Here is a 16,205-nt window from a genome sequence, read left to right on the forward strand (position 1 = left end):
GAACTTTTAAACATGTACTCTATTAAGTTCTGTCACTGGGGCCTGTGGATAGACTAACCGAAGACAGATTAACAGCAGAAAATGTTTTTTTCAGGTGCATACGGGGGACGGGGCTCGCAGAAAGAATTGAAAATTCCTCAAAGCAGTTAGACCTGTGAGTTTGTATATCATTTTAACAAAGGGCAGTTAACTGGGGGGGGGGGGGGGGGGGGGGGGTTGTTTTTGTGGGTTTTTTTAATGTTTTATTTATTTTTGAGAGAGAGAGTGTGGGGGGGCGGGGCAGAGAGAGAGGGAGACACAGAATCGGAAGCAGGCTCCAGGCTCCAAGCTGTCAGCACAGAGCCCGACGCGGGGCTCGAACTCAGAAACAGTGAGATCAAGACCTGAGAGGAAGTCGGATGCTTCACCGACGGAGCCACCCAGATGCCCCAAAGGGCGATTAATTTGTGAAGAAAGGATAAAACAAAGGAAAAAAAGGGCTTGAGGTTTCTAGGAGTGGTAAATTGTGAGAAGGTAAACATATGGGGAAACTAATGGCGAATAAGGGTTACTTTAGTCAGGTTTGTTTGTGCAGACCCATCTCGGTGCTGTACGCCTCTTACGGTGTCCAGTGATTAAAAGTCTATTGTCCTTTTCCTGGTGTGGGAGAGGGGAGGAAGACACCTCACAAAGGGAAATTGATGCCCTAATTTTAGGCAGATAGGGAGAGGGGAAGGATAGAGAGCTTTTCTGGCATCTGCTGTTTCTTTCCTTTTTTTATTTTAAGTTTGTTTACTGAGAGACGGAGGGAGAGAGAGAGATTGAGATTGAGATTGAGAGATTCCAAGCAGGCTTCATGCTGCCAATGCAGAGCCCGACTCAGGGCTCAACCTGACAAACATGAGATCATGACCTGAGCCAAAATCAAGACTGGGACACTTAACCAACTGAGCCACCCAGGCGCTCTGCATCAGCTGTTTCTGAACGGCCGTCAGCTCAAAATAATTCTTAGGCCAAAGTGGCATATTTTGTAGTGGTCTATTCTGATGACGTTCAAATGCATCCCTCATGAAATCTGAATTCATATACCTGGATCTGTACTTCTTTGCACAAATATAACAACCTCCAAAGGATTAATAGATATTGCCCATGATTTATTATTTGCTTTGTTCAAGGTATTGTGCTAAACGTTATGGACATACTGAGGCGAACAGAAATATTGATTCCTTTGCTTTTTAATTTTTTTAATGTTTATTTAAAAAAAATTTTTTTTTAATTTTTTTTTTCAATGTTTATTTATTTTTGGGACAGAGAGAGACAGAGCATGAACGGGGGAGGGGCAGAGAGAGGGAGACACAGAATCGGAAACAGGCTCCAGGCTCCGAGCCATCAGCCCAGAGCCCGACGCGGGGCTCGAACTCACGGACCGCGAGATCGTGACCTGGCTGAAGTTGGACGCTTAACCGACTGCGCCACCCAGGCGCCCCTAAAAAAATTTTTTTTAACGTTTATTTATTTTTGAGACAGAGAGAGACAGAGCATGAACGGGGGAGGGGCCAGAGAGAGAGGGAGACACAGAATCAGAAGCAGGCTCCAGGCTCTGAGCCATCAGCCCAGAGCCCGACGCGGGGCTCGAACTCACGGACCGTGAGATCGTGACCTGAGCTGAAGTCGGCCGCTTAACCGACTGAGCCACCCAGGCGCCCCTTAATGTTTATTTTTAAGAGAGAGACAGAGTGCAAGCAGGAAGGGGCAGAGAGAGAGGGAGACACAGAATCCAAAGCAGGTGCCAGGCTCTGAAGCTGTCAGCACAGAGCCGATGCGGGGCTTGAACTCACGAACCCCGAGATCATGACCTGGGCCAAAGTCTAATGCTTAACCGACTGAGCCACCCAGGTGCCCCAAAATTGATTCCTTTCAAGGAACTTAATATAGTTGGGAAACAATGTCAGGTATATGTATTATTTAAATCTGGTGTTTCAGTTAAGAACATGAACTTTAAGATCTGGGTTCAGATTCTGACTGCTACTAGCCATCTCTGCCACTCACATGGTCGTGTAACAGAACCTCTGTAAGTCTCATTTTCCTTATCTGTGAAAGGACAGATTCACCTCCCTTTCACGGTTGTTGTGAAAACTGAGTGACGAGCAGAATTCAGATAACCCGCTGATTGTCCTTGTAAGCATTAAAAAAATATTGTAATTGTTAATATTAACAACTAGAGTGTAAAGCAGGCTGTGATAAGGACTCTAAGATTTTGCATACTCAAGGGTACCGATGTCCCCCCAGTCTGGTGTCCAAAGAGTTGTCCTTCCTATGAGAAAGGGACAAATGATGTCTGGAGTAGGGTTTGATCAGAATATGAAGGAATCGGAGGGAAACTCTTGAACGATCCTATCTCTTGGGGCGCCTGGGTGACTCAGTCGGTTGCCCATCCGACTTCAACTCAGGTCATGATCTCACAGTTCGTGAATTTGAGGCCCGCGTCAGGCTTAATGCTGTCAGTACAGAGCCCGTTCAGATTTTCTGTCCCCCTCTCTCTGCCCCTCCCCCACTCACACTCTCTCAAAAATGAATAAACATTTATTTTTTTAAAAAAAATCCTATCTCGGGGCGCCTGGGTGGCTCAGTCTGTTAAGTGTCCGACTTCAGCTCAGGTCACGATCTTGCGGTCCGTGAGTTCGAGCCCCGCGTTGGGCTCTGGGCTGATGGCTCAGAGCCTGGAGCCTGCTTCCGATTCTGTGTCTCCCTCTCTCTCTGCCCCTCCCCCGTTCATGCTCTGTCTCTCTCTGTCTCAAAAATAAATAAACTTAAAAAAAAAAAATCTTATCTCTTGATCTCTTGATGGGGCGCCTGCGTGGCTCAGTGCGTTAAACATCTGACTCCTGGTTCCGGCTCAGGTCATGATCTTGCAGCCCCACATAGGGCCCTGTGCTGACAGTGAGAAGCCTGCTTGGGATTGTCTCTCTCTCCCTCTCTCTCTGTCCCTCCCCCACGTTCGTTGTCTGTCTCTCTCAAAATAAATAAATAAACTTAAAAAAAAGAATCCTGTCTCTTGATCCAACTGACCAAATGACAACCTCAACAGTCATTTACATGAACTATGTTAGATGTTTTTTACTTATTATCCATTTAATCTTTTTTTTTAATTAAAAAAACTTTAACACTTATTTTTGATAGAGAGAGACAGAGACAGAGCATGAGCGGGGGAGGAGCAGAGCAAGAGGGAGACATAGAATTTGAAGCAGGTTCCAGGCTCTAAGCTGTCAGCACAGGGCCCGACGCGGGGCTCGAACTCATGAACTGTGAGATCATGACCTGAGCCAAAGTCGGACGCTTACCGACTGAACCACCCAGTCACTCCCTTATGCCTTATGTAAAATCATCTCCATCTTCCACACATCACACGAGGCTAATTGTTGGGGAAATATACCAGCATGTAAATCTCACAGCATTTTTTGTGAGATTTTAACCTGTTCAACTTCTCAGGTCTCCTCTGGCTGCTTGTCTTGAGTATCATAAAGGATTCTATACCTTGGGCCCTCAGTTTCCTCATGTTTCAGTTAAAGAGATCATATTAGGAGATTTCTAAAGACATTTTCAGTTCCAAGAAATTAGAGCTCCGTCTTCTGCCAGCGGTGGCCAGTTCTTGAACTTTATACAGGATTCAGAAAATGATTTTCATTGCATCTCCTAAAAACTAAACAGTAGTGCAGGGCTGTCTTTCCCTAAGATCACTAACATGAGAGGCTTGCGCTGAGGAGGGACGTTAGTCACAGAACAGATTCTTATGTATTCAAGTTGATGCCTTTTTTTTTTTTTTTTGGTTTTTTTTTTTTTAAATTTTTTTTTTTTCAACGTTTATTTATTTTTGGGACAGAGAGAGACAGAGCATGAACGGGGGAGGGGCAGAGAGAGAGGGAGACACAGCATCGGAAACAGGCTCCAGGCTCCGAGCCATCAGCCCAGAGCCCGACGCGGGGCTCGAACTCACGGGACCGCGAGATCGTGACCTGGCTGAAGTCGGACGCTTAACCGAGCTGCGCCACCCAGGCGCCCCTTTTTTGGTTTTATTTAAGTGATCTCTACACCCAATATGGGGGTCCAACTCAAGAGCCCAAGATCAAAAGTCACATGCTCTTCCGGGGCCCTGGGTGGCTCAGTTGGTTAAGCATCCGACTCTTCCCTTTCAGCTTGGGTCACGATCTCACGGTTCATGAGCCTTCTTGAGATTCTCTCTTTCTCCCTCTCTCTCTGCTCCTCCCCTCTCTTTCTATCAAAATAAATAAATAAATAAATACTTAAAAAAAAAACAAAAAAAAAACCAGTCATATGCTTTTCTGACCAAGCCAGCCAGGCACCCCCAGGATAATGACTTCTAACTCGGAAAATCTATGTGTACATACCTACGCAAGATATTTGGAAAGGAGATCGCAAGATGGGTGAACAAACGGCTGGACACAGAAAACAGGGAAACTAAAAAAAAAAAAAAAAAAATGATAACAATAACCTCAGTCTCCAGAGAATGCGAACACTATTTCCTCTATGTGGAACATTCCCCACACTCGTCACCCCATACCTCTATCCTTCCTGCTTATCCCTCTGCATGCAGCACAAGCATCGGTTCTGGGAATCTTTACTTTGGTCCCGAGACTAGGTGAGGCCCCCCATACCTCTCGCTCTTTGTTATGTTCATTCCACTCATAACTATATGCTCAGTGTTGATCTTCCTCATTAAGCCCTAAGCCCTGTTAGGGCGAGAGTGTAGTCGTCATATTCATCCGGTGCCTAGCACAGTACCTGGAAGCGAGTAGATGCCCAGAGAACATGTATTTGATAAACATCTCTGCAGGTGCCTTCATATCTCAGTGCCATGGAATGATTCTTTCTCTCCCCTGGCGCACAGCCTTGTAACTGCACTTTAAGACGGAAAAGAACGGGGCGCCTGAGTGGCTTGGTCGGTTAAGCGTCCGACTTCGGCTCAGGTCATGATCTCACGGTCCGTGGGTTTGAGCCCCGCGTCGGGCTCTGTGCTGACAGCTCAGAGCCTGGAGCCTGTTTCAGATTCTGTGTCTCCCTCTCTCTGTGACCTCCCCCATTCATGCTCTGTCTCTGTCTCAAAAATAAATAAACGTTAAAAAAAAAAAAATTTAAGACGGAAAAGAAGAAACCAGGAATAAGAGAAAACGTGCCCTACTGGTTTTGCCAAAATCGTAATCTGTTACATAAATTGTTAAGGAGGAAAATGCTAGAATACTGCAAACAGTAATTCCATTCAACACAAGAGATAAAAAAAAAACCAAAAAAACAAAAAAAACCAAACCCATGCATACTCTGAAAACAGTACATCACACCGAACTACAGAGCAAACGCTGTTGGACAGCTAATATTTAAGGAGTATCTTATACCTAGTTTCTGTATTTCTGCAACAAGTGTTAGAAGATAAAAGATGACACCTTTTTCCTTACCTTAAAAAAATTTTTTTTTAACGTTTATTTATTTTTGAGAGAGAGAGAAACAGAGAGAAGACAGAGAGAAGAGGCAGAGAGAGGAGACACAGAACCCGAAGCAGGCTCCGGGTCAGCACAGAGCCCGATGCGGGGCTTGAACCCACGACGCGTTGAGATCATGACCTGAGCCGAAGTCGGATGCTTAACCGACCGAGCCACCCAGGCGCCCCTCTTAACTTTTTTTTTAAAGGTGACATTTTGTAAATGTATATATGCATGTATGACCGAATATGCACAGAATATTTTGAAAAGATAGACGAGAAACAAAGAACCATCTACACCCACACTGTTTACATGAACTTGACTTTACTATTGCACTGTCTTCGTTAATATGAATTTAGTACTCCAGGAAATACTTGCCCAGAAAATAAAAGTTGCAAATAATTGTGGTGTGTAATTCAGGAACACCCAGAAAAACCATTTTAAACTGCTCAGCTTTTCCATAGGCAGTTGGCAAACGATTATTTAGTCTCTAAGACATTTCAAAACCCTCACCGTGGCTGCGTCTACAGTCCTAAACCATGTTCCTTTTTTTTTTTCAACGTTTATTTATTTTTTGGGACAGAGAGAGACAGAGCATGAACGGGGGAGGGGCAGAGAGAGAGGGAGACAGAATCGGAAACAGGTTCCAGGCTCTGAGCCATCAGCCCAGAGCCCGACGCGGGGCTCGAACTCACGGACCGCGAGATCGTGACCTGGCTGAAGTCGGACGCTTAACCGACTGCGCCACCCAGGCGCCCCCTAAACCATGTTCCTTAACCAATCTTAATGAAACCCCTACATTGAAAGACTCCACCACTAAACCAGACCCCAGAACCGCATAAACATCCTGACTTAGCCCTCCCCTCCCAGACACTACTAAGGTTCTTTCAGGGAGCTAGCATTTAACAAAACTAAGAATAGCTACTCTTGAGGAGGGAACTGAGAGAAGAGACGTAGACGGTGATTTTTTTTTGCACCCTTGAATTTTACATCAGGATGTCTTGTTTATTCCAAAATAAACGATTTTTTTGAAGAAAAGAAGTAAAATCTAAACACGTTCAGCAAAAGACACCATGTGTACTTTCCTCTCCGGCCAGCAGGTGTCACTTTCTCGCCTAGGTAAAAGCTGCCTCCACCCTTTCTCCTGGATGCGGAAAGAAGGCACGGGGTTCATAGGACAGCCTCAGTTATGGGACAGAGGACTTAAATGGGCCTGGAAATGTTGATTCCTAGAAAGAAGGGTTCAGGTTCTCTCCTCACAATAATAACTAATATTTATTGAATACATTTTAAAATGGCTTTAAGGTAAAATTAGGACAATTAACCACACATATTTAAAGTGCACAATTATTATCATTTTTTTTTAACATTTATTTATCTTTTGAGACACAAAGGGAGACAGATTGTGAGCAAGGGAGGGGCAGAGAGAGAGAGGGAGACACGGAATCTGAAGCAGGCTCCAGGCTCCGAGCTGTCAGCACAGAGCCCGACGCGGGGCTTGAACTCACAAACTGTGAGATCATGACCTGAGCAGAAGTCAGATGTTTAACCGACTGAGCCACCCAGGTGTCCCAAAGTGCACAATTCTTAATTAAGCTTTACCACCCTGTGTAGGGCTTGAACTCACAACCCTGAGATCAAGAATTGTGCTCCACCGAGTGAACCAGCCAGGTGCCCCCAAAGTGTGCAATTTGATGAAGTTTGATATATGTATACAATCATAAAAACTATCACTACAATCCAGAGAGTGAACATATCCATCACCCCAAAAAGTTTTCTCATACTAATTTGTAATTCATCCCTCCCTCCTCCAGATAAGTACTTTATATGAATATATTTTTCACCCTCACCACCCCTTTTTAAGTAATGACCAGAGGGAAATCAGGGGTATATCCTGGAGGGGACCGTGTACTGTCTCGCAAGATAGAAGCCTCTACCTCATCTTTCAAAGAGTGCTTTGACCTTGGCAAAGCAATCTGGAAATGGCTGAGAATTCAACTTTCTCTGGAGCTGTTCCTCTTTTTTTTTTTTTTTTTTTTTTAACATTTATTTTATTTTTGAGAGAGAGACAGAGCGCGAGCGGGGGAGGGACAGAGAGAGAGAGAGAGAGAGAGGGAGACACAGAATCCGAACCAGGCTCCAGGCTCTGAGCTGTCAGCACAGAGCCCGACGCGGGGCTCAAACTCACCAACTGTGAGATGTGACCTGAGCTGAAGTCTGCGCTTAACCAACTGAGCCACCCAGGTGCCCCTGGACTGTTCCTCTTGTAACAAAATGTTGAGCCTGCTCTTGAGATTTTCCTGCACTGTGGTTGCAGAAGTTGAGAATTTTTATATCTGGCCAAGAAGCCCCCAGATTTTCATATGTAGCATTTAATTGCTTATTAATCACCCTCAACAGGTGAGAGGGTGTCAGCATACCTCCTTAGTAGAGTTTGGGAGGGGAGGGCTAAGTCGGGATATTTATGTGGTTTGGAGGTCTGGTTTAAGTGGGGGAGTCTTTCAACGTAGGGGTTTAAGATTGGTTAAGGATCGTGGTTTAGGACTGCAGACACAGCCACGGTGAGGGTTTTGAAATGTCTTAGAGACTAAATAATCATTTGCCAACTGCCTATGGAAAAGCTGAGCAGTGTAAGCCCCCTCTCCGAAATATCTATTGCTCCTCATACGAAGCCATCCAATTCCATAGTCCTAATAACAATTTTATTATTTTAATACTATATTGCTAAATATAGTAGTAAATATTATTTGAATATTATATTATTAAATATAGCATTAAATTTATTATTTTAATACTATTAAATAGTATTATTATTATATTATTTTAGTAATAGTATAGCAGTATAGTATTATTTTAATACTATAAAACACTATTATAGTATTATATGTAGGCATATTGTATCTACATCAATTAATACATTAATTGCTATTACTTATGATTAATGTCTTAATTTATAATCATATTAATATGACATATATAATAATGTATAATTCTGTTCATATGATAGCTAATAAATATATATTATAATGTTATATATATTATAATACATATTACCACACAATATGGTGGTATAATATAATATATATTATATAGTAGTATATAATAGATTATATATTTAATATTATAATATATTATAACACTGTAGTATTATATGTTATATTATGCCACCATATTATACTATGCTATTTTTTCAAATTTATTTTTTTTGAGAGAGAGAGCACATGAGCAGGAGAGAGGGGCAGAGGGAGAGAAAGAATCCTAAGCACACTCCATACTGTCAGCACAGAGCCTGATGCACGGCTCAGTACCATAAACCTTGACATCAAGACCTGAGCCCAAATCAAAAGTCAGAGGCTTAACTGACTGAGCCACCCAGGCGCCCCCAAGTCTATCTTAAGGAAAAATCACATGACTAGAAAACTATACCAGCAGATATCATATATATAATAAATGATATGTATAAAACTATTATAAATAAAACCAGTGTGTGTGGGGGGGTATTATTATGAGGATAGGCAAACACAACAATGAAACAAACAGAACACAGAAATAAACCCTCACCAGTATGGTTACCTAGTTTATGGTAAAACCACACACTACAATGTAGTAAGGAAAGAATGGTCTTTCAGTAGATGGTGAGGAGACAGTTGGATATCCATAAGGGGAAACAATGTAGCTTGTCCCCTACTTCATGCCATTTGCAAAAATTAACTCCAAGTGGATTGTATGTCAAATATGAAAGTTGCGGGGGGACACCTGGCTGGCTCAGTTGCAAAATATATAACTCTTATCTCAAGATTGTAAGCATGAGACCCAAGTGGGGTGTAGAGATTACTTTTAAAAAATTGTGTGTGTGTGTGTGTGTGTGTGTGTGTGTGTGTGTGTCTGTGTGAAAGCTGAAACAAAAAAGCTTTTAGATGAAAACATAAGGAAAACACTTTTGTGACCCGGAGCAAAGATTTCTTAAATAGAATATAAGGGGCGCCTGGGTAGCTCAGTCGGTTAAGTGTTCAACTCTTGATTTCGGCTCAGGTCATGATTTCATGGTGGTGAGATTGAGCCCCGTTGTGCTGGGCATGGAGCCTGTTTAAGATTCTCTCTCTCTTCTTGGGGCACCTGGGTGGCTCAGTCGGTTAAGCGTCCAACTTCGGCTTAGGTCCTGATCTCACAGTTCATGAGTTCGAGCCCCGCGTCTGGCTCTATGCTGACAGCTTGGAGCCTGGAGCCTGCTTTGGATTCTGTGTCTCCCTCTCTCTCTGTCCCTCCCCCACTCGTGCTCTGTCTCTCTCTCAAAAATAAACATTTAAAAAAAAATTTTTTTTAAAGATTCTCTCACTCTTTTGGGGTGCCTGGGTGGCTCAGTCGGTTAAGCATCCGACTTCGGCTCAGGTCATGATCTCACAGTTCGTGAGTCGGGCTCTGTGCTGACCGCTCAGAGCCTGGAGCTTGCTTCAGATTCTATGTCTCCCTCTCTCTGTACCTCCCCTGTTTGTGCTCTGCCTCTCTCTCAAAAATAAATAAACATAAACAAAATTAAAAAAAAAAAAAAGATTCTCTCTCTCCTTTTCCCTTGGCCCCTCCCCGGCTCTCACACAAATATTCTCTCAAAAAAAAAAAAAAAATTACACATAAGACACATAGTAAAAAATTAAACAACAACAACAAAAAAAAACAGAACCTAAAAGCACTCACTGAAACTGTATTAAAATTAAGAACATTTCTTCGCAAAAAGACACTATTTTAATGAGTGAGAACGCAACCCACACTGAAAGAAGACATTTGCAGTACATACATCTAACAAAGGCCTCCGATTTCAGATACATAAAGAATTCCAAAAAGAAGACAACCCAATAGAAAAACAGACAAAAGACTTGAACACTCTGTAAACAAGGACACCCGATATATCCAGCTAGAGTGGCCAGAATCAGAAAATCAGATTAACAACAACAATTGATGGGGATGTGGAGAAGGAAGAACCTTCATACACGGCTGGCGGGAATACACAAGGGTGTCACCACTCTGGAAAACAGTCAAGCAATTCTTCCAATAATTAAACACAGAGTTACACTATAACCCAGGAATTCCGCTCCTGGGTATGCACCCAAGAGAACTGAAAACATACATCCCCTCAATAACTTGTACCTGAGTGTTTATAGCAGCATTATTCATCATAGCAAAAAGGTAGCGACAACCTAAATATCCACGAGTGGACAAAGGGATAAACAAAATGTGGTTTAGGGGCGCCTGGGTGGCTCAGTCGGTTAAGCGTCCGACTTCGGCTCAGGTCATGATCTTGTGGTTCACGAGTTCGAGCCCCGCGTCGGGCTCTGTGCTGACAGCTCGGAGCCTGGAGCCTGCTTCCGATTCTGTGTCTCCCTCTCTCTCTGACCCTCCCCCCATTCATGCTCTGTCTCTCTCTGTCTCAAAAATAAATAAACGTTAAAAAAAAAATTAAAAAAAAAAAAAAAAAACAAAATGTGGTTTAGCCACAGTTGATATCCGACCATATTATCAGGTCATAGAAGTGTTACCTGACCATAAAAAGGAATGAAGTGCTGGTTTATACTACAATATGGGTAAATCCTAAAAGCATTATGCTAAAGGAAAGAAGCCAGTCACAAAAGTTCACATATTGTGATTACATTCATATGAAAGTTCGGAATAAGAAAATCTGTAGAAATAGACAGTAGATTGATTCGTAGTTGCTCAGGGCTGGGCAAGGGGTGTAGCGAGCTAAAGGATATGGGGTTTCTTTTGAGATGATGGAAATATTCTCAAGTTGACTGTGGTGATGGTTGCATATATCAGCATATACTAAAAACTATTGAATTATATACTTTCAATGGGTGAATTGTATGATATGTGAATTATATCTCAATAAAGCTGTTTTTAAATTTTTTAAAAAGTGTTTAAAAGTTTATTTATTTTGAGAGAGAGAGAGAGAATGGGGGAAGGGCGGAGCGAGAGGGAAATAGATATAATCCCAAGCAGGCTCTGCACTGTCAGAGCAGAGCCCAATGTGGGGCTCAGACCCACAAAGCGTGAGATCATGACCTGAGCTGAAATCAAGAGTGGGACACTTAACCAACTGAGCTTCCCAGGCACCCCAAGAAAGCTGCTTTTTTACAAAAAAGAATATCCACGAGGCCCATAAGCTTTTTTCAAAGTACTCAACTTTATTAGTTATCAAGAAAATACCAATTAAAAACCAATGAAATGACAGTATACATCTACCACAATGGCTAAAACAAACAAGTCAGGAAATACCAAAATGTTGGCAAAGATGAAGAGTAACTGAAACTTTCATACGCCGCTCTTGAGAGTGTAAATTGGTCCAAACACTTTGGAAAAGGTTTCAGAGCATCTACTCAAGTAAAACATGTGTTATACCCTATGGCCCTCTATACCCCCAGGTATATATCCAACATAAAGGTGTACAATATGTTCACCAAAAGATATGTAATCGAATATTCATAGCAATGCTATTCCAAGTAACAAAACGTGAAACTACGTCATCTCTCAGCAATTGTACAATAGAGAAATAAACTGAGGTATACTTATACAATGGAAAACGATGTCGCAATGAGTATGAATGATCTATAGCTATACAAAATAATATCGATGAATACCTATAAACATTTTGTTGAGGGAAACAAGCCAGCAGCAACCATTTGTATTCTTACATATTCTTTTTTTTTTTTTTTAAGTAATCTCCATACCCAATGTGGGGCTCAAACTCACAACCCTGAGATGAAGAGTCACATACATGCTCCATGACTGAGCCAGCCGGGCGCCCCATGTTCTTGTTTTTATATGGGCAAATATAATCTGTGCTTTTAGAAACTGGTGTTGTTTCTTTTTTTTTTTTCAACGTTTATTTATTTTTGGGACAGAGAGAGACAGAGCATGAACGGGCGAGGGGCAGAGAGAGAGGGAGACACAGAATCGGAAACAGGCTCCAGGCTCCGAGCCATCAGCCCAGAGCCCGACGCGGGGCTCGAACTCACGGACCGCGAGATCGTGACCTGGCTGAAGTCGGACGCTTAACCGACTGCGCCACCCAGGCGCCCCTAAACTGGTGTTGTTTCTATGTTTATTATACTTGAATAAAACGTTTTTAAAAAGCAAAAGCAAAAAGTAAACCATGTATTATTCTCATTGCCTATCCCAAATGTCCAAGGGCCCAAAGTCAAGGACAGATCTATGATGTCGTCAAGCACCCAAACTCCTTTCGTCTCTCTGCTCTCTCCTCTTCAACATACAGCTTTTATCTGCATGGCTGCAAAAGGATGCTTTTCCTCCAGCATCCTCGTCGTCATTCAAGTCAAGAAGAAGGAAAGGCCAAAAGCTATCCCTTTGTGAGGTTCTGTCATCTCCTTCAGAAGGGATTTATTTCCAGAGACTTCCAGTTACCTTTTTTTTTTTTTTTTTTTTTGGCTAGAATCTGCCACAGAGCCTCCCCGAACTGTAAGTAATTCTGAGAAGGTGAGTATTTCAGTTGGGCACGTTACAATTATGCTTTTCCTTAGTGAAGAAAAAGAGAATGGATACAGGAGAGGTATTCGACGCGTATACCGTCAGGTTAGAAGCCCTCAAGGATCTTACGTGCTCGTGGGGCAGAGGGGGTATTAACAGAAAAATGTGAACCCAGTTTGATAAGTCCTCAGCGGAGAGTGCTACAGGAGTGGAGAGGAATTCTTGTGGAAGATTCCTGACTAGATTAGAAAACACCTCTCGAAGGCCGTCTTACAGGACCAGTGGAAAACCTCCAGGCAGAAGAGATGGAAAGGCTTTGCAAGCAGCATAAAAAGCATATATGAAAATGATCAGGGAGGGGCGCCTGGGTGGCTCAGTCGGTTAAGCATCCGACTTCAGCTCAGGTCACGATCTCGCGGTCCGGTCCGTGAGTTCAAGCCCCGCGTCGGGCTCTGGGCTGATGGCTCAGAGCCTGGAGCCTGCTTCCGGTTCTGTGTCTCCCCCTCTCTCTCTGCCCCTCCCCCGTTCATGCTCTGTCTCTCTTTGTCTCAAAAACAAACATTAAAAAGAATTTTTTAAAAAATGATCAGGGAGCATAGTCGAAATAGGGAACTAAATGCAGTTTGGTGTTCCTGGAGAAGTTAAGGGTAAGGTTGGAACACCAAAGGCATATCTGGGAAGCAGACACAGGAGGAACTCTCTGCCTTCTCCTTTTCTGCCTGAAAGCAGGGCGTTAATTTTCTCTTGTGAGACTGTCTCCCCTCCCCTCTCCCATACCAGGAAAGCGATCTTTATCACAGGACCCGGAAACAAGTCTGCATAACAAACCTTACTAAAATAACCTTAATCTTTCACTCCTTTCCCCCTATATTTACCTTCCCACAGTGTTATTGCCCCTAGAAGACCAAAGACCTTTTCCTTTGTTTTGTAACTTCTCTATAACATATTGCCCTTTGTTAAAATGGTAATATGAGCTCCCAGACCTAACCGACTCTTAGGGCTTTTGCTTTCTTCCTGTAAAGTGACCAGGTGCATACAAATAGATCTTTTCTCCTGTTAATTTGTCTTTTGCCAATTTAATTCCCAGTCCCCAGGCACAGAATATAAGAAGTTAGAGGAAAAGGGGGGGAAGCTGGATGGTTCAGTCAAGTTGAGGGTCCGACTTCGGCTCAGGTCAGGTCATGATCTCACGGTTCGTGGGTTCGAGCCCCACATCGGGCTTTGCACAGAGCTTGCTTCGGATTCTCTGTCTCCCTCTCTCTGACCCTCCCCTCCCTCAAAAACAAATATTTTTTTAAAAATGACATAAGAAGCATTAAAAAAAAAAAAAGAAGTTAGAGGAAAAGGTTTTCCTCTCTTACAAATTCTACAGTCTGGCAGTAGACTGGCTGTTTTCCCAGATTCTTCCCGGACTCTTTTGTCTTACATCCAATTAGTCACTGACAATGGTGAGTTTCACCAGCCCTCTTTGCTTCTGGAAAACAGGTCAGTTAAGAAATACCCCCATTTTGGGGGCGCCTGGGTGGCGCAGTCGGTTAAGCGTCCGACTTCAGCCAGGTCACGATCTCGCGGTCCGTGGGTTCGAGCCCCGCGTCGGGCTCTGGGCTGATGGCTCAGAGCCTGGAGCCTGTTTCCGATTCTGTGTCTCCCTCTCTCTCTGCCCCTCCCCCGCTCATGCTCTGTCTCTCTCTGTCCCAAAAATAAATAAACGTTGAAAAAAAAAAAATTAAAAAAAAAAAAAAAAAAAAGAAATACCCCCATTTTGTTTTGTTTTCCAAACCCCCGTCACCTTTTGTGTTCCATCCTGTTCTCGTATATTCCATGAAAAGACCCGTCTCTACACTGGCTCATGACTCCAGTAAGATTGGGACCCTGTGTTTTCCTACCTCCGTAAAACCTCAGTTCCCTTTCCTTTTCTATGAGACATTCTTCGTTAATAAACATGTCCTCTATTGCAATAGCCTGAATAACATCACCTCAGTTGTCTGGTGCATTTGTCTCTGACATCACTAAGTTCTGATGCGATCTCCCCTGCGGAGTAACTTCTACGTACGCCCCTTCCTCCTAACTCCCCCTGCCAGTTCCCCAGCGCATGCCCAGATTACCACAGGAGTTTCCTAAATGACTTTGAGAACTTCAGCTTCACCCTTCTCTTCTCCATTCTTCAGTCTGATGCTGGAATGATCTTTCTTTCTTCTTCTTCTTTTTTTTTTTTTAAGTGTATTTATTTATTTAAGTGATCTCTACACTCAACGTGGGGCTCAAACCCACAACTCCGAGATCAAGAGCTGCACATGCTCTGACCGGGCCGGCCAGGCGTCTTGCTCTTCTGAAAAAGCGAGTCAGGATCTAACTTCTCTCTACTTTCTCAACTCACTTTTCTTTTTCTTTTTTAATTTCTTTTTTAATTACTACTTTTTTTTTTTACATTTATTTATTTTTGAGAGACAGAGAGACACAGAGCACAAGCAGGGGAGGGGCAGAGAGAGAGGGAGACATAGAATCCAAAGCAGGCTCCAGGCTCTGAGCTGTGAAGCACAGAGCCTGATGGGGGGCTTGAACCCATGAACCGTGAGACCATGACCTGAGCTGAAGTCAGACACTCAACCAACTGAGCCATCCAGGCGCCCCTCAACTCACTTTTAAACACACACACACACACACACAATCCATGAGTTGCATTGAACTACTTGGATGAAATACCCATGATTTCTTCTACCTCTTTGTCTTTCATTTGTAGCTCACTTTGCCCAAACTTGCTTCCTCTTTCATTTTCTCATTGTTCTTCCAGCTCAGGCATCAACCTGGAAAAGCCATTCTGACCACTCCTTCACTTCAGTCTGGGAAGGTGCCTCTCCTACGTAATCCCATAGCTTTTTGTATTTTCTACCTCTCCCTCTCCTTCCTTCCTTCCTTCCTTCCTCCCTTCTTTCTCTTTCTTAAAAAATTTTTAATGTTTATTTCTGAGACAGAGAGAGAGAGAGAGAGAGAGAGCGCGCGCGAGCATGAGTGGGGGAGGGGCATAGAGAGAGGGAGACAGAATCAGAAGCAGGCTCCAGGCTCTGAGCTGTCAGCACACAATGCGACACGGGGCTTGAATTCACAGACCGCGAGATCATGATCAACTGAGCCAAAGCTGGACGCTTAGCTTAACCTTAGCTTAACCAACGGAACCACCCAGGCGCCCCGCCCCCTCTTTCTTTCTTTCTTTCTTTCTTTCTTTCTTTTTCTGTCTTTCTTTCTTTCTTCTTTCTTTCT

At 43.2% G+C, this 16,205-nt stretch overlaps 2 long non-coding RNA genes across 3 annotated transcripts in view; one reads left to right on the forward strand and one right to left on the reverse strand.

Annotated features, from left to right (window-relative positions):
* The window catches only part of LOC147579341 (uncharacterized), a 51,694-nt gene that overhangs the window by 15,075 nt on the left and 20,414 nt on the right, over window positions 1–16,205 (forward strand). Inside the window, exon 3 of one of the 2 annotated variants that reach the window (XR_015253818.1) lies at window positions 12,179–12,308. The exons of the other annotated variant lie outside the window; for it this stretch is intronic. This is a non-coding gene — a long non-coding RNA (uncharacterized LOC147579341). Of the gene's footprint in view, window positions 1–12,178; window positions 12,309–16,205 lie in introns of those variants that run through there. 2 annotated transcript variants of the gene reach the window in all.
* LOC147579342 (uncharacterized) lies at window positions 11,916–13,463 on the reverse strand. Its single transcript, XR_015253821.1, has 2 exons — window positions 12,532–13,463; window positions 11,916–12,299 (listed from the first exon to the last, which is right to left on the reverse strand). It is a non-coding gene; the product is annotated as an uncharacterized LOC147579342 (long non-coding RNA).

Source organism: Puma concolor, chromosome B4, assembly GCF_028749965.1.
Source record: "Puma concolor isolate L17-30 chromosome B4, mPumCon1.1.hap2, whole genome shotgun sequence".
Lineage (NCBI taxonomy): Eukaryota > Metazoa > Chordata > Mammalia > Carnivora > Felidae > Puma > Puma concolor.